Source organism: Carcharhinus amblyrhynchos, chromosome 6 (assembly GCF_965287045.1).
Source record: "Carcharhinus amblyrhynchos chromosome 6, sCarAmb.v2.hapA, whole genome shotgun sequence".
In the NCBI taxonomy this organism is placed as follows: domain Eukaryota; kingdom Metazoa; phylum Chordata; class Chondrichthyes; order Carcharhiniformes; family Carcharhinidae; genus Carcharhinus; species Carcharhinus amblyrhynchos.
This window is the reverse complement of record NC_137329.1, coordinates 114,813,287-114,835,692: the sequence shown is the minus strand read 5'-3', so window position 1 is coordinate 114,835,692 and position 22,406 is coordinate 114,813,287. Positions and strand designations below refer to the sequence as shown.

Genomic DNA, 22,406 nt, shown 5'->3' with positions numbered 1-22,406 from the left:
TCACTGGGTCTGTCCTGTCGGTATCCAGGGATAGTAGTGGTGTGTCTGGGGCGTTATCTGTAAGGTATGATTTTGTGAGAATGACTATGTCAGGCTGTTGCTTGACTAGTCTTTGAGACAACTCTCCCAATTTTGACACCAGCCCCCAGATGTTAGTAAGGAGGACTTTGCAGTGATGACAGGGCTGTTTGTTTTGCCATTGTCTTTTCCAGTGCCTAGGTTGATGTCAGGTGTTCCAGCCAGTTTCATTTCTTTGTCAAGACTTTGTAGCAATTGCTACAACTGAGTTGATTGCTAGGCCATTATCAGAGGACAGTTGAGACTCAACCATATTACTGTGGTTCTGGAGTCACATGTAGGCCAGACCAGGTAAGGACAGCAGATTTCCTTACCTAAAGGACATTCGTGAACCAGATGGGCTATTCCTACAATCGACAATGGTTTCATGGTCATCAGTGGATTCTTAATTCCAGATTTTCTTTTTATTGATTTCAAATTCCATCATCTGCCATGGTGGGATTCGAACCCAGGTCGCCAGAACGTTTTCTGGGTTTCTGGATTAAGAGTCGAGTGATAACACCACTACGCCATCACCTCCCCCATTGAAACGGCAGATTAAACATTAATCTGGAAAACTGCTTACATGAAAAAATAAATCAGCTCTGTTTTCAAATGGAGGCTTTAAGAGACACTTTGTGGCAAAGTGAGCCATTTCAGGATCCCCGCCCTCCGCTCCGAGAAACCATTACTTAACCTGGGATTGACTATCCCAGTTGTCTCTGAGCAGCTTTGGAAGCCAATGAGGCAAAGCCCCTGAATAGCCTTAGGAAGTCTGCCAAAGAAAGGATAGAGAGCACTGAACCATATCAAATAGATGGATAAAGTATGCAGTGTGCTAACAGTTTCCTGCCGTTCTGTTACATCCTGACTGAGGCTGTGAACTAACCCCTCAGAAAACAGCATTTTCCAACACCGTATGCACGTACTGAAGCACATTTTACCATTAGCACTCCAAACGGTGTCGGTTGATGCTCAAGATGAACTCTGAAGGCAAGCTTAATATATGATTAGTCCATATGATGTGTGTTCCTTGATTCGCGTGCAAACTCTGATGCAGTGTTCCCACTTGGTTTTCATCCAACACTACGCTCTTCCAACATCCAGTATCTCAGTTCTTTGTCTTTGCTGGCAGAGAAAATCTTCACGTGATCTAAGTGAACACACACAAACCATGAGAGATCTCCCTCCGTTTGGCCCCCTGTCTGCCTGAATATGTTACATAGGACAAAGTAGCATTGAGATTATTCACTGAACTGGGGGAGTTATAAAGCTCCGAGCTAATCTTCCCTTCTTATTCTTTCTCGTCTTGCTGACTCTTGAGAACTTGCTTTATGGTTCCTCCTGCTTTCCAAGAAGGATCAGCAAAAATTTGCCTGGGTCCTCATCACTATCGTGCTCTGCCCTTTTATTACTATCTACCCAATGCTTGAGCTTCATTAGATGATAATATTATGTAGCATGCAGCAAACAGTGATTATCTTGGAGATCTGAGCGGAGCTGTGCTGTAAGATACATCCCAATGTGTCCAGGCATCTGATGGATTGCTTCAAGGTGAAATTACAACGTGGTCAATACTTCCTTTGTTGATATTTGTGACTGTCTGAGGTGTCGTGAGCCAGAGGTAAAGAAATCAGCCTAGATATTGTAGAAATCATTCTTTCAGTCTTCCTCCATTATCAAATAATCATGTCACAGAGAAATGCCTTAAAATGAAGGGATAACAACTGTTGATGGGAAACAGGCTTTAACTTGTTTGACTCTCTTCCAATATTCAAAAGCAATGTGCATGTTGACTTGAGGATGGGTGTTATTATTCTGATTTTGTACAATCTACTTAATGAGCTGATAGCATATCAACAATCCATTTTACGCTCCTCCTGCTTTTTTATTGTCATTGCTGTGTACCCATCGCTTCCCGCAATGCATTTCCTGCAAACGGTACTCCCTCCTGTGAATACAGGAGTCTGGAAATATGACTCATGGGGGAAAGGCTATGAGCTTCGAAACATTTTGACTTGGGTGCACAATCTGCTCAGTTTCATATGTCTGCCAAGGTGCCAGGTATTGTAGAACCACATACTAGAACCTGATCTTAGAATATTACAGCCCAGAAGGAGGCCATTTGACCCATCATGCCTATGCCAGCACTTTTGAAAGAGCTTCCCAATTAGTCCGCCACTCCCCTGGATTTTCCTCAGCCTTGCAAATTTCTCCTTTCCAGGTCCCCCTTTCCACTTGGGTGGCAGGATACACAATTGTTAGCACTGCTGCCTCACAGCGCCAGGGAACTGGTTCGATTTCTGGCTTGGGTCACCATCTGTGTGGAGTCTGCACATTCTCTCCATGTCTGCGTGGGTTTCTTCTGGCTGTTCCGGTCTCCTCCCATTGTCTGAAAGACATGCTGGTTAGGTGGATTGGCCATGCTAAATACTCCCTCAGTGTACCCGAACAGGTGCCAGAGTGTGGCGGCAAGGGGATTTTCACAGTAACTTCATTGCAGTGTTAATGTAAGCCTACTTGTGACACTAATAAATAAACTTTAATCAATTCAATTCCCTTTTGCAAATTAATATTGAATCAGATTCCACAATCTATTATAGATAACAAAAACTCACTGTTTAAAAAGAAAATTCCCTTGCTTCCTCTCTGGATTACTAGTTTAGCAAACTATCTTAAAATTGGTTTAGCAGCATCCTGTTGGAAGGAGTTAGTCCCTCTCCAGTTTGCTGTAAACTGGGCACATTAAGCACAAAGGCGTCAAATACCTGGGGTTCTGCATTTATAAAATAGCCACAGGCTCTCTCACTAAAGCTATAAAGTACTCAGCGTTTTATTGCAACTTATTGAAATTATTGATTGCTGTTTTTCCTCATCCGTGTTAGAACGTTTTCAGAGAATTCCAACATTCAAATAAAAGGAGCATTTGCTGGAGGCCCCTTGCTGAGTGAAACACTGGTGTGGAGCTTTCACTGAGTAAACTTGAACCCCAATGCTTCCCTCAATCAGACCGACACACAGCGAAACAGAGCTAAGCACTAATAAGGAAACATTTAAAGTATTTGAGCCCTGTTGGAGCTCATTTAAATTGTTCTCGGCTATAAGGAAAAACAGTATCAAGTTCAGTGCGCCTTCCAGCAAGCCTAGAACAAAAGCGACCCCACATGACTGGAATAGAAGTCACATTTCATTATTCATGCCAAGTGGAAGTTCAGCGCTAGTGTTTTTTTTTCCTTAGTTTTTTTTTCCTTGTCTCCGCTGTTACATTTTGTCCAACATCCTTTTCTTGTATGATCACCAGCAAGCTCTTTCCCATACAGACTGAAGTCCACGCGTTTTGCTCTCTGGGGTTAGTGTAGCTCCAAACTAGCAATTGATCATATTGTGACAACTGGCATAGACAGGATGCATGTTAACTTGGGGAATCATAGAATCCTTACAGTACAGAAGGAGGCTATTCGGCCCAAAGGGTCTGCACTGACCACAATCCCACGCAGGCCCTATACCTGTAACCCTCATTTACCTTGCTAATCCGCCTGACACTATGGCTATCTTAATATGGCCAATAATCCTAACCCGCACATCTTTGGACTGTGGGAGGAAACCGGAGCACCCGGAGGAAACCCACACAGACATGGGGAGAATGTTCAAACGCCACATTGACAGTGATCCGAGGCTAGAATCGAACCCCAGTCCCTAGCACTGTGAGGCAGCAATGCTAACCATTGTGCCACTGCGCCGCCCCAGTGTTACGGATAAGGTTAAAACCACTTTATATCAGTTACATACCTGGTTTTCTTTACATACTTACTCTTGGTACATGAACATGGCTGGCATTTACAACCTATCCATGCATACAGTGTGGAAGGAGGCCATTCAGCCCATCGAGCTGCACTGACAACAATCCCACCCAGGCCCTATCTCCATAACTCCATGTATTTGCGCTGCTATCCCCCGACACTAAGGAGCAATTTGGCATGGCCAATGAACCTAACAAGCACATCTTTGGATGTGGGAGGAAACCGGAATACTTGGAGGAAACACACACAGGCACCGGGGAACTGCAGATTCCACACAGACAGTCACCCTAGGCCGGTATTGAACCCAGGACCCTGGCACTGTGAGGCAGCAGTGCTAGCCATTTTGCTACTGTTAATTGGATTGGCCTTGTTAAATTGCCCCTAAGTCTCCCAAGATGTGTCGGTTAGATGGTTAAGAGGATAGGGTGGGGAAGAGGGCCTAGGTAAGATAATCTGCAAAAGAGTCAGTGCAGAAACAATGGGCCGAATGGCCTCTTCTGAACTGTTGGGATTCTATGAATTCTACGCACATACAAAAAAGGACAACTGATAACATGTTGCAGTCTGTGGCACTATCAGTGACTTTCATTCATTTGCAAATCACTGAAATTTGTTCTTATAAATCATCAGTATTGTACAACAGCTCTTTATTCTGTGGAAAATGAGTTTGTTTATGCTCTTGAATTGCAATTAAATTAACGCCCACTTTCCAAAGTGCCCATCATTGTAACATCAAGCAGCTGTATTGAAATTTACCAGAGCAGCTGCAGCAGGACAGTGAGGCTTAGTTTGATTTTGTACAGAATGCCCATTGAAATACAGAATTGTTACAGGAAAAGCAGGAGGCCATTCAGCCCATCATAACTGAGCTGGCTGTCCGAGCCCAACGTGCAATTCACCTAATGCCATTCTCCTATAACCCTATGCGTTCTTCCTTTTCAGATAATGATCCAACTCCTTTTTGAATAGTTGAATGGAACCTGCCTCCACTACGCTCTCAGGTAGTGCCTCCCTGACCTCAACTACTCACAGGCATGAAAAAGTCACTCTTTATGAGGCACGGTGAAATAGTAGTTAACACTGCTGCTTCAAATGCCAGGGATTCATGTTCAATTGGGTCACTGTCTATGTGAAGTTTGCACGTTCTCCCCATGTCTGCGACGCTTTCCTCCTGGTGCTCTGGTTTCCTTCTACAATCCAAAGATGTGCCAGTTAGGTGAATTGTCCATGCTCAGTTGTCCCTTAGTACCACAAGATGTGCAGGTTAGGGGAATTAGTAGGGTAAATACATGGAGCTATGGGGATAGGGATTCTCTGTTGGAGAATTAGTAGACACTCAATGGGTCAAATGCCTCCTTCTGCACTGTAGGGATACTATGATACTATTGCTCTTTTGCCCATTACTTTAAATATGTGCACCCTTGTTCCCAATCCTTTCAACAATGCAAACAGTTTTTCTCCCTATTCACTCTGTCTCATGATTTTGATATCAAATTTCCTCTCCAATCTTCTCTTCTCCAGAGAAAAACAGTCCTACTTTCTCCAATCTCTCCGCCTAACTGAAGCTCCTCATCCCTGGAATCACTCTAGTGAATCATTTCTGTGCTCCCCCAATCCCTTCACATCCTTTCCACTTTAGGTTCTAAAGGTATCCACAGCTGCCTTTAAAAATTAACACAAAATGTTTTGCAATGTCTTACAAGGATATCTGCCAAATTGCTCTGCAGTTTAGAATGGAGTTCATTCATTCAAGGTTGTATTCAAATAGCCTCCTCTTATGCAATATGGAGAGCAGAATCAATGAATGAGAGCCATCCTCACTGTCTGAACCAAGAGGTGTTTTAGTGTCGAGTATTGCTTTCAGTTTTCCGAAGGATCTACTATGTAATCCATTCACTCTCAGACTGTTGCCTTTCAATTCTTTAATGGTTTACTGTAAGGTGTCAGTTATTTAACATCTCTTATTCAAAATGATTGTTGGGGAAACCAATTTAACTGATTGCAGTGCCAATGATTAAATGGGAATCTTTCTGCTTTCCATTTATGGCATCTTATTTTAAGGCCAGTATGAGCTGTAAACAACCCAAGATTATGAAAGCCATGGTTTTCTCTGCGTTTTCAGCAGCAAGCAGAAAGGTATTGTAGAGAACTTAGTCTGCCATTTTTAGCTCTAATCACACCATTCTGACTACCTTCAGTTTATTACCAACATTAAACATTTGTTAAAAAAAAAGGTCTAAAGCTGCTGGAGTTACCTCTCCTTTTGCAGAGGTAAGGTGCCTTTATTGGAGAGGTAAGATAACTTTTGGACAAGGACAGATACTTCTTTGGAAATGATAAGGATAGAAATAAATGCCTGAAAAAAGTAGATTAGCTCTGTGGAATTGTCAAGTGTCCAGTCTTTTAAATCTTCTGTCCTTTAAATTTTTGAAGATAAAATCCAACAGTTGAAAATAAATCAGTTCTTGCTCTCTCATTTTTTTGTTGACATGATTAATTCTGCCTCACGCCTTCCACAGCCTATCATTATCACAGTGGGGGGACAGGTGGTAAGGTCACAGTTTTAATCAAGTACTTAAAAGAGATTGGCTGACTTTGATGTGGAGTTATTAATATCAATCTATGTTTTCATGAGGTTCTATTATTTGAAGGAAATGTTTGTTTTATGAGGGATTAAGTAACTAGCAGGGATTTAAATATTATCAATGAGAGTTTTTTTTAACATAGTGAAATCTGCTTCTTTAGAACTTTAGACACTTTGAACTTTATTATATTTCACCTCACAATGGCTCCTGAGGTCTGTCCATAGCAGGTACTGGATGAGTTGGCATGGAGGATGTAAGAGGAAGGTATGGTGGGTGGGTGGTCATGGCTTGGTATAAGTTGGAACTAAGTTGGCATGGAGGCTTTAGGGACCATAGGAAGTATGAGGGGCCTGGGTTGGAATGGAAATTATAAAACGCCTTGGGGAGGAAGGGAGGGGAGCATGAGGTAACATGAATTGGCATGGATGGGGCATGGGGAGTGTGCAGGGTAAGGAGTGTAATGGATGAAGGCCGGAGGGATATTTTTTGTTTTTATTATAATTGGGACAAAGCACTTGAGCCTTTTAAACAGCCTGCCTCAGCAACCCCTTTATCTACCTCCGAACTCTTCAAGAGGGTAGCAGGCTCAACCTCTGTTATCCCTTTATCTCACTTCTTGCAATGAACACCTAAACACTTTCTCCAGAGTCAGGATTGCGAAGATACAAACTTTCCCAACGGGATTGAAAATTCAACCTTCAGTTCCTATTTTGCTAATTGAAGCCAAAATGAACAATATAGTATTTAAATTAACATTGAAATATTGTACTTTCCTTTTATTTATTCATCCGTGTGCTGTGAGCATCACTGGCTAGGTCACCTTTTATTGTCCATCCCTAATTATGTTTGAGAAGGTGGTGGTGAGCTACATTCCTGAGCTGCTGCAGTCCGTGATGTTGATAAGGAGTTAGGAGGGGAGTTCCAGGCTGTTGACCCAGTGAGAGTGAAGGAGTACCAACATAATTTCAAGTCAGGATTATAATTGACTTGGAGAGGAAGTTGCAGATGATGGTGTTCCTGTGAATCTGCTGCCATTGTTCTCCTAGATGGTAGAGGCAGGCACTGTCAAAGGAGCTTTGGTGAGTTACTGCAGTGTATCTTTCAAATGGCATGCATTGCTATTACTGTGTGGCAATGATAGAAACATAGAATCTAGAAGCAGGAGTAGGCCATTCAGCCCTTCACGCTTGTTCCGTCATTCATTTTGATCACGGCTAATCATTAAATTCAATACCCTGACCCCACCTTAAACCCCCCATATCCCTTATTCCCTTCAGACTCAAGGCCAATATCTAATTTCTTATTGAAATCACACAACATTTTGGCCTCAACTACTTTGGTACTGATGAAGGGAGCAAATGTTTAGTGAATGGGGTGTCAATCAAGTTGGGCTGTTTTGTCTTGATGGTGCCAAGCTTCCTAAATATTTTTGAAACTGTACTCATCCAGGCAGGTGGAGAATATTCCATCACGCTCCAGACTTGAGCCTAGTAGACAGTCTGCAGGCTTTGGGTAGTTAGAAAGTGAGTTACATGCTGCAAAGTTCCCAGCCTCTGACCTGCTCTTGTAGCCACAGTATTTATGTTTACTGGGAAAATGGTACCTGTCAGTATTAGACCTCACACAAACCTCTTTCTTACACTGTCCCTTTGGTTACAGCAGGTATCATTATTTGTTCAAGCCTCTCAGTCGCTGTAAACATAGAACAACTACAGCACAAACAAGCCCTTCGACCCACAAGTTGCACCGAACATATCCCTACCAACTAGGCTATAACCCTCTATCTTACTAAGTCCCCTTAGTAAAGGGGACACAAGTTCTGCTTGTTCATAAAATATCTTTATTTCTTTGATCCCACTCTGCACACAATTCACCACCAACAGTGCCACCTAGGGCTCCTTTATATAACAGTGACTTCTATTGAATAATTGACATCAAATTAAGACTTAATTGGAAGGTCTGTTAACCTATTCCTAACATGATGGTTAGGGGGATTCTTTAGCCTGTGTGTGTTGAAAATGTAGGTGCTCTCAATAGCCTCCACTTCCATCCACCACTCACACTGCTGAGCTCTTTGCTGCTTTTTGCTGTGAGCCAATGAGACTCTACGGATCCTAAAATGCTCCTCTAAATGACATTCAATTGGCCACTGCTGCAGCTGCCCTTGAGCCTGCTGACCAACCGTCCCAGGAGAAATTGGCCAGCAGCAAGAACATATCCATTCTGAAGAGTCCCACCAGAATTTTACTGGAAAACCTGAGTCCAATTTCCTTGTCCCAAGGCTAATAAAATTCAGACCTGTGACTGACATGGGGCAGGCAACAATTGATGGCTTTTGTCAAGCACTTTGTGTAATCCAAGATTTTGTTGCAAAGATGCCAATGTATTTTCACCCTGAGTGCATCCGTCCCATTATAAGTTCATAAATTCATAAAATATAGGAGCAGAATTAGGTTGTTCAACCCATCGAGTTTGCTCCACCATTCGAAAATGGCTGATATGCTCCCCATATGCTCCCCATATGCTCCCCATATGCTCGCTGATGACACGAAGGTTGGTGGTGTTGTGGATGATCTGGAAGGATGGCAAAAGTTGCAGCAGGACATAGATAGGATGCAGGACTGGGCGGAGAAGTGGCAGATGGACTTCAACGCGGATAAATGTGTTGTCGTCCATTTTGGCAGAACCAGCGGGATGAACGAGTACACTATTAAGGGCAGAAGTCTGAGTAGTGTTGAGGAGCAGAAGGATCTTGGGGTCCGGGTCCACAGGACTCTTAAATCGGCCTCGCAGGTGGAGGAGGTGGTCAAGAAGGCGTATGGTGTACTGGCCTTCATTAATCGAGGGATTGAGTTTAGGAGTCGGGAGGTAATGCTGGAACTTTATAAGACCCTTGTCAGGCCTCATTTGGAGTATTGTGCGCAGTTCTGGTCGCCTCACTATAGGAAAGATGTAGAAGCTATTGAAAGGGTGCAGAGGAGATTTACAAGGATGTTGCCTGGACTGGGAGGCATGCCTTATGAAGTTAGGTTGAGGGAGCTGGGACTCTTTTCCCTGGAGAGACGAAGGTTGAGAGGCGACCTGATAGAAGTTTACAAAATGTTGAGAGGAATAGATAGGGTGGACTCTCAGAGGCTATTTCCCCGGTTTGAAATGGTCGCTACAAGAGGACACAGATTTAAGGTGCGGGGAGGGAGGTTCAGAAGTGATGTTAGGGGTAAGTTTTTCACTCAGAGGGTGGTGAGTGAATGGAATCGGCTGCCGTCAGTGGTGGTGGAGGCGAACTCGCTGGGGTCTTTTAAAAGACTTCTGGATGAGTATATGGGGTTTAATGAGATTGAGGGTTATAGATAGGTCTGTAGGTTGGTAGGTGATGTGGTCGGCGCAACTTGTGGGCCGAAGGGCCTGTTTGTGCTGTAGTGTTCTATGTTCTATGTTCTATCTCTATTTTCCTGCCTTCTCTCCATAACTCTTCAAGAATTACCAATTAAAAATCTGTCTAACTTTGCCTTAAATTTACTCACTGTCCCAGCATCCACTGCAATTTGGAGTAGCAAATTGCACAGATACATAATCCTTTGGGAAAAGTTGTTTCACCTCAATTCTGTTTTAAATTTGCTATCCTTTATCCTAAGACTATGACCTCTCATCCCAGAATGCCCCACAAGAGGAAGCATCCACTCCTCGTCTACTTTATCCATACCTTTTAAAGGTTCACACGGTTCAGAAAGTGCAGTCGTAGCAGAAAATATTAAGATAGCCCAATAGCCGCAATTGCCTCATTTCTTCTTGCAGGTTAATGCCCCAATTTCAAATCCAATCACCAACAGGGTGGGGAAGTAAGGCGGGATGGGGGGGAAAGTAATAATAACTGAAGAAAATTAAGATAAAAGCAAAATAGAAAATGCTGGAAACTCTCAATGGGTCTGACAACATCTGTGGAGAGAGAACAGAGCCAACATTGAGTCTGGATAACTCTTCATCGCTTCAGCTGACAGAGAGTCATCCAGACTCAAAACACTAGCTCTGTTCTCTCTTTACACAAATGCTGTCAGACAAAGAGCAAAGAATAAAGAAAATTGCAGCACAGGAACAAGCCCTTCGGCCCTCCAAGCCTGTATCGACCATGCTGCCCGACTGAACTAAAATCTCCCAACCTTCAAGGGACCATATCCCTCTACTCCCATCCTATTCATGTATTTGTCAAGACACCTGTTAAAAGTCACTACCATATCTGCTTCCACTACCTCCCCCGGCAGCGAGCTCCAGGCACTTACCACCCTCTGTGTAGAAAATTTCCCTCGTACATTTCCTTTAAACCTTACCCCTCGCACCTTAATCCTGTGTCCCCTAGGAATTGACTCTTCCACCTTGGGAAAAAGCTTCTGACTATCCACTCTGTCCATACTCCTCATAATCCTCTGGACTTCTATCAGGTCGCCCCTTAACTTTCGTCATTCCAGTGAGAACAAACCAAGTTTCTCCTATCTTTCCTCATAGCTAATGCCCTCCATGCCGGGCAACATCCTGGTAAATCTTTTCTGTACCCTCTCCAAAGCCTCCACACCTTTCTCGTAGTGTAGCGACCAGAATTGAACACTATATACCAAGTGTGGCCTAACTAATGTTTTACAAAGTTGCAAAATGACTTGCCAATTTTTAAACTCAATACCCCGGCCAATGAAGGCAAGTATGTCGTATGCCTTCTTGACTACCTTCTCCACCTGCATTGCCACTTTCAGTGAGCTGTGTACATGTACACCCAGGTCCCTCTGTCTATCAATACTCTTAAGGGTTGTGCCATTTATGTATGAAATTTTCCAGCATTTTCTGTTCTTGTGACTGAAGAAGATTAGTTCTTTATCCATGTTTAGCACATGAACCTATAAAGTGACCCAGAGGAAATAATACTTTGGTATTCAATCTTACTCTACTGTTGGATTCACTATCCCTCTCCAATACAGACTTCAGTAATTCATAGTTCTGCCCATATTACTATAGCTAGTCAGTGCATATCATATCAAATGCTGAAACTCTTTAAATGAACATTATTTTCAGATCAATGAGGAATGGGAACACAAAACATTTCAACATTTCCCAACATCATTTACTGCAGTGCTAGTTAAACTATCTGAACTTTCACACAGTTTGCATTCATTTAAACGATTAAATCAGTTTAAATTGAGGAAGTGGCCTGCGTACAATTTCAATGTCTTTTTCACACGGAAACAAATGTCTTTTTTCTCTCTCTCTCACTTGGGAATGTAGCAAAGTAATGACTTGCTGTGCTTTTTTTTAAGGGCATTAAAATGGTTTCATGTAGATTAGACCTGGAAGGCATTGTTGAGTCAATGGATTTTTATAGCAGTTTCACACAAGCCCACAAATTCCCTTCAGCATCCTTCCATCTGCATGAGATTATAAACACACAACAAATCAAATCCACTGAGGATGCGAAAGTTTTATATGGCACATTGCAGTGCAGGTTTAGCCACAATGACTGGGGAAGGGATGGTGTTATATTGTTAATGTAACTCGACTAGCAATGCAGGGACCCAGGCTAATGTTCTGGGGACATGTGATCAAATCCCACCATGGTAGTTATTGTGGTAGTATTTAAATTCATGTCATAAATCTGGAATATAACCTGAGTGGGTGGCACGGTGACACAGCAATTAACACTGTTGCCTCACAGCACCAGGGACCAGGGTTCAATTGCTGGCTTGGGTCACTGCCTGTGCAGACTCTGCACGGTCTCCCTGTGCCTGAGTGGGTTTCCTTCGGGCGCTCCGATTTCCTCCCACAGGCCGAAAGACTTGTGGGTTAGGTGCATTAGCCGTACTAAATCCTCCCTCAGTGTACCCGAACAGGCAGTGAGTGTGGTGACTAGGGGATTTTCACAGTAATTTCAATGCAGTGATACTATAAGTCTACTTGTGAAACTAATAAATAAACTTAAACTTAGTCTCAGTAATGGTGACGATGAAACTATCCTTGATTTGTTTGTAATATATATAAATGATTTGGAGGAAAATGTAACTTGGTGATTAGTAAGTTTGCGGACGACACAAAGTTTGGGGGATTTGCAGATAGCAATGAGAACCATCAGAGGATACAGCAGGATATAGATCAGTTGGAGACTTGGGCGGAGGAATGGCAGATGGAGTTTAATCCAGAAAAATGTGAGGTAATGCATTTTGGAAGCTCTAATACAGATAGGAAATATATAGTAAATGGCAGGACCCTTAAGAGTATTGATAGGCAAAGGGATCTGGGTGTACAGATACACAGGTCACTGAAAGTGGCAATGCAGGTGGAGAAGTATCAAGAAGGCATATGGCATGCTTGTCTTCATTGGTTGGCGTATTCAGTTTAAAAATTGGCAAGTCATGTTGCAACTTTGTAGAACTTAGTTAGGCCATACTTGGCCACACTACCACAAAAATGTGGAGACTTTGGAGAGGGTACAGAAAAGATTTACCAGGAAATTGCCTGGTATGGAGGACATTAGCTATGAGAGGAGGTTGGGGAAACTTGGTTTGTTCTCATTGGAGCGATAGAGGTTGAGGGGAAACCTGATAGAAGTCTACAAGATTATAAGGGGCATGGACAGAGTGGCTAGTCAGAAGCATTTTCCCAGGGTGAAAGAATCAATTACTAGGGGGCACACACTGGTTTAAGGTGCGAGGGGCAAGGTTTAAAGGAGATGTATGAGGCAGATTTTTTACACAGAGAGTAGTGAGTGCCTGGGACTCTTTGCCGTGGGAGGTAGTGGAAGCAGATACGGTAGTGACTTTTAAGGGGTGTCTTGACAAGTATACGAATAGAATGGGAACAGAGGGAAGGTTAGGGTGTTTTAGTTGAGTCAGGCAGCATGGTCGGTGGAGGCTTCGAGGGCCGAAGGGCCTGTTCTTGTGCTGTAATTTTCTTTGTTCTTTGCTCTCTGATTGTAATGAAAACTCATCTGGTTTGCAAACATCCTTTTGTGAAGGAAATCTTCCACCTGTGACTAGTTTGCCTGGCGTGCAACATCAGATTCACAATAACTGACTTTTAACTGCCCTCTGAGATGGCTTAGCAAGCTAGTCATTTCATTGGCAACGGGCATGATTGGACCTTACCAGTAATTCCTGTTTCCCATATAATTGCACATGAAGTGATTATCATTGACATTCTGGGTTTGTTTTCATGTTGGCATCTATTGCCATGCCACGGATTACATGCTAGCACTGCTGGCCCATAGCTGATGATAGCATTTCTTTCTGTCATTGTCAAGTATCTCTCAAGTTCCCAGATATTATACTTTACTTTGTCCATTCTATGAACTATTTTGCATGGTTTGCTAATAAAAGTATTTCACCATAGCAACCAAATACAACCTGTTTGAATTATCTTTAACAGCCAGTGGAGTTCCAGAGGTTTTCCATAGGCAGAAGCCAAAACATAAGGGTGGCACAGTGGCACATTGGTTAGCACTGCAGCCTCACAGCTCCAGGGAACTGAGTTCGATTCACAGCTTAGGCCACTATCTGTGTGGAGTTTACACATTCTCCCCGCGTCTCTATGGGTTTCCTCCCGGTGCTCCAGTTTCCTCCCACAGTCCCAAGATGTGCAGGTTAGGTTGTTTGGCCATGATAAATTACCCCTTAGCATTCTGGGATGTGTAGGTTAGAGAGATTAGCAGGGTAAATGTATGTGGGTTGTGGGGATAGGGCTTGGGATGGGATTGTTTTCAGTGCAGACTTGATGGATTGAATGGCCTCTTTCTGCATTGTAGGGTTTCTATGATTCCATGATAATCAATATGTTGGTGTTTAGGTCACATCACGCTTGACTGCATCCCCTAAATGGAGCATTGGACATCCTTCAAGTCTCTGGGTTCCAACTACCTCCCCATTTGGAAAATCCTTAGCTACATGATTTGTTTTTAATTCATTAATGGGATATAAGCGTTGCTGGCTGGCTAGCATTTATTGCTCACCTCTATTTGCTCTTGGAGGGCAATTAAGAGCAACATGTAGGCCAGACCAGGTAAGGAAGGCAGGTTTCCTTTCCTAAAGAACATTAGTGAACCAGATGGGTTTTTCTAACAATTGGCAATGGTTTCATGGTCATCAGCAGATTGTTAATTCCAGATATTTTTGATTGATTTCAAATTCCACCATCTGCCATGGTGGGATTCGAACTCAGGTCCTCAGAACATTAGCTGAGTTTCTGGATTAATAGCCTAGTGATAAAACCATTGGACCATCACCTCCACACGTTCCAACCTGTGAATGTGCCTTGAGCCAGCAAAGTCACATCTCTGTGGTGAGTGTCAACATATGTGAGAGATTTACCTTTGAAATGACAAACATACCAAACTGTTACCTCCTGCTTCCCAATTGATCCATGAAAGTAATTGAAAGTGCGTGAGTTGTTAGTCATTATACAACATAACGGTACTTATTCACCTACATTATCAGTTACAGGCAGCTAATTGTGATTATCTTAGTCTATAAGTACATAAAACAAAAGGCTTTATTTCCTGCCCTTTCACCTGGGCAAGGTCTCAAGAAAAATCACTGCTATTTCCCAGAAATTATACTTTGGGTGGCACAGTGGCCCAGAGGGTTAGCACTGCTGCATCTCAGCACCAGGGACCCGGGTTCGATTCCTGGTTTAGGTCACCGATGCTCCGGTTACCTCCCACAGTCCAAAAGACATGTTGGTTACGTGCATTGGCCATGCTAAGTTCTCCCTCAGTGTACCCGAACAGGCAACTGGGGGATTTTCATGGTAACTTCACTGCAGTGTTAAATTAGTCTACTTGTGACACTAATAAATAACGTTTCACTTTTAATTTGCCTATTCTAGTAACTATTTTATTTGGTTTGCTAATAAATATATTTCACTCTAGCAACCAAATAAAACATGTTCTAATCACCTTTAGCAGTGATTAAATTTCCAGAAGTTTTCCATAGACAAAACACAGAAAATAATCAAGAAATCTCTCTACAAGAAACAGAAGTTCAGGTATTGTAATTTGATTTTTTTTGGCAAGTTAATAACATTTAAACTTAATTGAAATTGAACTATATCCTTTCTTTTGCTTTACAGTGCACCTGCAAATATGTATTCTAAAAATCTGTTTACAGTAACCTAAACAAAAAGATCCCTCACTGTGCAGTTGTTATGTACCTGCAAATTCCTTGGCCAATAAATACTTTAGACAATGATTTTGATCCCTGATTAAAAAGGTGGAATGATTTGATTTGACTTATTATTGTTACATATTGGTATACAGTGAAAAGTATTGTTTCCTGCGCTCTATATGGACATAGCATATTGTACATATACAAGGAAAGGAGAGGGTGCAGAATGTAGTGTTACAGTCTTAGCTAAGGTGTGGAGAAAGATCAACTTACTACAAGGTAGGTCCATTCAAAAGTCTGATGGCAGCAGGTAAGAGGCTGTTCTTGAGTCGGTTGGTCTGTGTCCTCAGACTTTTGTCTGTTTCCTGATGGAAGAAGTTGGAAGAGAGAATGCCTGGAGTGAGTGAGCTCCTTGATTATGGTTATCATAGGTGGGATTTTATGACCTCACTCGTCCCAAAACCGTAAAATTCCACCCGAGGTCAATGGACCTTTCCATGGTCCGCCCTTCGCCCACTCCGGTTCCCGTGGGAGGTGGAACAGTAAAATTCCAGCCCATCTGTTTTAACTAACCATGTTGAAAGATATCTTAAAATATGGGAAAAATGATCAGTTTTACTTGAGTTGTTTTGTGAAACATAACAAGCAGTTTTTTTCAGCCTTATTACCAAAAGTTCTTTATCCTGAAAAAAAAACAATCAATTCCTTTGATGTGAATCATGCTATGAGTTTGCAGAATAGATCTGGTGTACAATAAAAGCTTACATTATTTGGCAGCAATCAATGTGACCACGGATACATTTTGCAGTGTTCTTATGTCTAAGAAATCAGTATCAAGGAGACAGATGACTGATATTTTGGGAAAAGGAAGGAAAGATGTCAAAATGTACATAGAGATAAATCACACCAACCTAAAGGAAAAGTCTGATCACGGTGTCAAAATGTGTGTTTCTGATAGATACTGTGAACTCTAACCCTCCCCACTCTACTTCCTGCAACATGAAGCAAATCATTATGTACTCACTTCACTGAGTTTTCAATTTGCTTTTTAAACAAGATAACATCTATTAGATTTAACTAACTTCAGTCTAATAAAGTCTTAACTCTGCATGCATTTGTGATGCGAAAATTAACATTTTTAGAAAATGGGAAATTCATAGGGATTGCATGTGGCATTCCTGGAATCAATCCTGGAAAGTTCAACAATTTAAGATAAAAGCAAATTACTGGATGCTGGAATCTGAAACTAAAAGAGAAAATGCTGGAAAATCTCAGCAGGTCTGGCAGCATCTGTAAGGAGAGAAAAGAGTTGACGTTTTGAGTCCAGATGACCCTTTGTCAAAGCTCTGGTAAATCCATACTTGAGCCAGATAGCTCTGTATTAATCTAAGATGATCTAAGTCTCTTTAATTGTTACTTTGCCTTTTCTGACCAGGTAGTTTAATAGTCAGCCCACTGTTTTCTCAAATGCATAGTCAAAGTTTGCTTATCAATTCTGTTTCCTACCATTCAATCCAGTCAACTATACCATTCCTTACTCTCCTTACAGTCATTTATCTTACTCAACGATGTCCCGTTTGCATCATCTAAAGATTTTTGCTCTATTTTGTACCCTACAAACCTTCATTATTCAAATTTCCAAGATCCATTAAGTCAGTGTACATCAAATAACTCTTCCTAAATATCCAAAAAAACTATCCAAATACTTCCACTGGACGCACTTTTGAATGTTTGAATATTCAGCCCAGCCTCTTAAAAAATATTGCCTAGTATCATGTACCACTATAAATCAGGGCAGAATGCGTAGATAAGTGTACAAGTTATCCATTCACATCTTCCCTTGGCTGCCATTCTATGGTTCTGTCAGTAACCACAGCATGTGGTGTGAAATTACTCCAGCCAGTATCTATTTATTTTTCACCCAGGTATCTGACACACACCGATTTCCATCATCATTTTTAATTTGTCCTTGTGATATGGACCAATACTGCTTATTTCATTCCTATTGCTCCAGTGTTAAGTGTCAACCATTTATTATGGAACCAGAGTCATATCCAGGTCAGACCAGGCTGGGATGACACATTCCCTTCCTCAAAGTCACGATAAGCTAGTTGAATTTTGTTTTGGTGGCCTTCTTTCTTATTCTTATTGGTGCTGACCCACAATTTACCAGATTGATTGAATTTAAATTCATAATTTTGCCATGGTGTATTTTGACACCTCCAGCCTAGTGTACCCATGAAAGATTTTAAACTAAATTCCTAAGAAAGCAGAGAGATAAAGAATCTTTTGCCTGATAAAGAATATGCACACTCTGCAGTGATGCACATTCCATTTACCTAAACTCAGGAAGAAGGTTAGTACAATCCAGAGCTTAGGGGTATCCAAATCATAGAATCTCTACAGTTCAGAAGGAGGCCATTTGGCACATCAAGTGTGCACCAACAACAATCCCACCCAGTTCCTATCCCCGTAACCCCACCTTAATTAGCTTGCTAATCCCCCGACTCTAAAAGACAACATAGCATGGCCAATCCACCTAACCTGCATATCTTTGGACATTGGGAGGAAACCACAGGAAACCCATGAAGACATGGCGAGAACATGCCAACTCCACACGGGCAGTCACCCGAGGCTGGAATTGAACCTGGGTCCCTGGTGCTGCGAGGCAGCAATGCTAACCACTTTTACTGCCATGTCTCTCATGCTTAAAGGGCTAATTCTGGAGCTTGAATAATTAAAATTGCATAGCTTATTGACAAAAAGAGCTGATATCTTCCCTTCCACTCGTCCAATGAAGATGTCAATGCTCATTTGAGTAGTTACTAATAACGTAATTTGGAAGCATGCAGGAAGAATCCAAGTCCCAATAATAAATCTACCACTGCATCCTTCATTAATAAGCTCTGAAGCATATTAATGAAGGATGCAGAAGTGCATAAAGTATTATGATCACTCTAGAATAATACAGAGCTATCTGGCTCAAGTATGGATTTACTGGACCAACCGCAAGGATTAATTCATTTCAAACTGTCCATCTTAAGGCACAGTAACTTGGAACCAACTAGATCCCAAAAGACCCAATTGGTCAGTACAGACCAATAAAAGCCAAGTTTTAATTCATGAGCTATACTCAAATGAGCTCATTTTTCCCCGGCAACTAAATTCACTTTCATATTGCTCAATAAGAAAGGTGTAAAATTGTCCAGATTGCTATGCTGTGATCCCTACAGTGTGTATGCAGATGATTATCAGTTGAAGACAAAATTAAACTCAACTAGAATGGTCCCTGTAGTTGAATACTGCACTGGCATGTATTCCTGCATGCTGAAAAATATTTGTGACATGAAAATATTCGGGAAATTCAAGAATTGGAATGTTTTCTGTTGGTTATATGTTTTAAAAACTTGCTTGTAGTGAAATATAAGTAAATTAAGGCAGGGATAGCATGGCTGTGTTAATTGAAGGAGTGTCTTTGGTATGTTGGTGAGCTTAGCAACACTGCAAACTGATATTTCCCCAAGGCAAGTGAGTAGCAAAGGGGGCACAGAACATGAATGGCTTTCAATAAGTTCTTAAGGATTCAAAGGAAGGTTTACAAGATGTGAAAGGGAGGTTGGAAGAAAGGTTCACAAAGTGAGTGTGGAAGCTAAAATCAAGAAATGAAAGTAATTATGTCTGAAATCCTAAAGGAGTTAGGTCAGATGAAGGATGATCAAAGGGAAAACTGTATTCAAGGAGATAATTTTTCAGAGGAAGCTACTTTAGATCTCAGCCATGAGCAGGTATTGCTGTTTCACTCCCAGAGAGCATTATCTCTGAAGTAAGTCTGCGTTGAAAAGCAAGCTGTCTGTTTAACAGCAGAAGGAACCCCAAAGAGAAGTAACTGCCTGGTGTGGTAACTGTTTTTGGATTTTACAAATGTTTAACCCATAAGGTTGTTGTGGAAAAACTTGAGGAGAGTTAACTCTGAAGGTGATTATGTTAAGATTGTTTGGAGCTGTTTAAATTTGTGCAGCACTGTTTAGACATTGTCTTAGTTAAGTATGCTTCTAGTTTAATTGATTGCTGTTTATTTTATTTCCTAATGATCATTTGTTTTATTTAAAATCATCCCAAAATTAACATTAAATTAAATTAACATTAAACTTAATCATCATCACGGGCAGCACGGTACCACATTGGTTAACACTGCTGCTTCACAGCTCCAGGGACCCAGGTTCAATTCCTGGCTTGGGTCACCATCTGTATGGAATTTGCACATTCTCCTCGTGTCTGTGTGGGTTTCCTCTGGGTGCTCCGGATTCCCCCCACAATCTAAAGATGTGCAGGTTAGGTTGATTGGCCATGCTAAAAGAAATTGCCCCTTAGAGTCCTGAGATGCGTAGGTTAGAGGGATTAGCGGGTAAATATGTAGGGATGTGGGTGTAGGGTGTGGGTAGGATTGTGGTCGGTGCAGACTCGGTGGGTTGAAGGGCCTTTTTCTGCACTGTAGGGTTCTATGGTTCTATGGAAAAAGAGTCATACAAAATCTACCCTGCCAAGACCTCAGAATTTTATACATTTCAATGAAGTGAACTCTCACTCTTCTAAGTACCCACTCTATTCAATGTCTCCCATTAGAAAAGCCCTTTGACTCCAAGAATCAATATACAAAACCCTCTAAACAGCTGAACAATAAAGAGACATGAAAGAAATCTGCACTTACATCATACTTTTCACAACTCCAGGACAACCTAAAGCACTTTACAGCCAATGAACTGCTTCAGAAAGCTCAAGCAAAAAAGAGCAGCCAATTGGCACAAAGCAAGTTCCCACAAATTGCAATTTTTTATATTTATTGGTGTCACAAGCAGGCTTACATTAACACTGCAATGAAGTTATTATGAAAATGCCCTAGCCGCCACACTCCGAAACCTGTTCAGGTACACTGAGGGAGAATTTAGCATAGTCAATGCACCTAACCTGAACATCTTTCGGACTATGGGAGGAAACCAGAGGAAACCCATGGGGGGAACGTGCAGACTCCACACTGACAGTTACCGAAGACCAGAATTGAACCTGGGTCTTTTGCGCTGTGAGGCAGCAGTGCTAACCACTGTGTCACTGTGTCACACTTTGACGACAACTAAATGGTGTGGTGTTGATCTATGTCAAACATTGACCAAGGTACCAGACAAAATTCCCCTCTTGTTCTTTGAATGAGCATCATGGGATCTTGGGTTTAATGTCTCAGCTGAAAGATGATACCGTGTTAGCCTTGATTTTTATGCACTAGTCAATACTTATATTGTGCCTTTCTGGGCCACCAAAGCACTTCACAACTGAAGAAATATTGTTTTAAGTGTAGTCAATGTTTTGATGTGGGAAATCCTGACCACCATAATACCCCAGCAACTCTGATTAGAAAAAGCATCAGCATTAAGATCAAATTACTACAAATAAGATGGAAATAAATTCTGGGAGATTTTCAACATGTGCCAATCCTGTGCCAACCAGTAATAGATATTTCTGAAATACATTGCTTTAAGGTGTAACATGGCTGTTGTAGTTAGTTCACACTGCTAACTTACATACATGCATTTTAATGTAGTTGACCATCAGTTTCTTAGGCATAAAGTCTGGAATACCTTCCTACCCCTTTCATGCTCTAACTTGTTATTCTCTTTAGGACCCTCTTTAGTCAAGCTATTGATCATCTGACCGAATATCACCTCAGTGTCATATTTTATTCTCTAATGTTCCTGTAAAGCACATTGGGAGGGTTTATTATATTAAAAGCACTATATAAATGCAAGCTGTTGTGGTTTTAATATTTCTGCTGTTATAAAAGCCTCTATGATTAGAGCCTCTATGCCTCAGACAAAAGAGCTAAAAGGCATAGTCAATGGGTAGCACTGACTGCTCTGAAGACCTGTATTGTCTGTTACAATTGAAATGGCTCCTTACAGCCATCTAATTAAAATCTTCCTAGAATCATAGAACCCTTCAGTGCAGAAAGAGGCCCTTCGGCCCATTGAGTCTGCACCAACCACAATCCCACCCAGGCTCTACCCCCATATATTTTTCCCGCTAATCTAAGCATCCCAGGATACTAAGGGGCAATTTTAACATGGCCAAACAATCTAACCCACACACCTTTGGACTGTGGGAGGAAACCGGAGCACCCGGAGAAAACCCACACCAACGCAAGGAGAACCCAGCCCCTTTCATATTTTAAATACCTTGATCACATGACTTTTTCATCTCCAGGGGACATGGCTCTTATCATAAGGAGGCTAAAGGACGATATTAAATTATGAAGGTTTAGGACAGGATACAGGATAGACAGGAATGGGCAATTTAAAATGGTTGAGGGATTGAGATTGAGGAACCACAGACACAAGATTAAATACAATATACTTAGAACACCTGATAATCTTCTCTATGCTGAGAGTTGTGAGACTTTGGAATTCACTCAAAGCCTAAAGCTAAATAATGCCACTACTCCACACAGACAGTGACCCGAGCCGGGAATTGAACTCAGGTCCCTGGAGCTGTGAAGCAGCACTGCTAACCACTGTGCTACCATGCCACCCTGTCCTTAATATACAGGAAAACAAGCCATTCAGCTGAATTAGCCCTTGCTAACCTTTACCCTCTGCAGGTACAAATTGTCTGGATCCTATTTACCCATCCCATTCCCATATTTTATTCCCCCTTTCCCTCCAGCCACATATGTAATATTGGCATTATTTAGCTTTAGGCTTTAAGTGAATTCCAAAGTCTCACAACTCTCAGCATAGAGAAGATTATCAGGTGTTCTAAGTATATTGTATTTAATCTTGTGT

General features: G+C 41.7%; 1 protein-coding gene across 4 annotated transcripts in view; it reads left to right on the top strand.

Moving 5' to 3' along the window:
- Window positions 1–1,338: 1,338 nt before the first annotated feature.
- The window catches only part of slc38a4 (solute carrier family 38 member 4), a 120,502-nt gene continuing 99,434 nt past the window's right edge, over window positions 1,339–22,406 (top strand). For 2 of the 4 annotated variants that reach the window (XM_080191260.1, XM_080191256.1), the window contains exon 1: window positions 1,339–1,681. The gene's annotated coding sequence lies outside the window, so the exon portion shown is untranslated. Of the gene's footprint in view, window positions 1,682–4,799; window positions 4,859–22,406 lie in introns of all 4 variants that reach the window. The other 2 variants (XM_080191258.1, XM_080191259.1) reach the window with 2 other exon arrangements.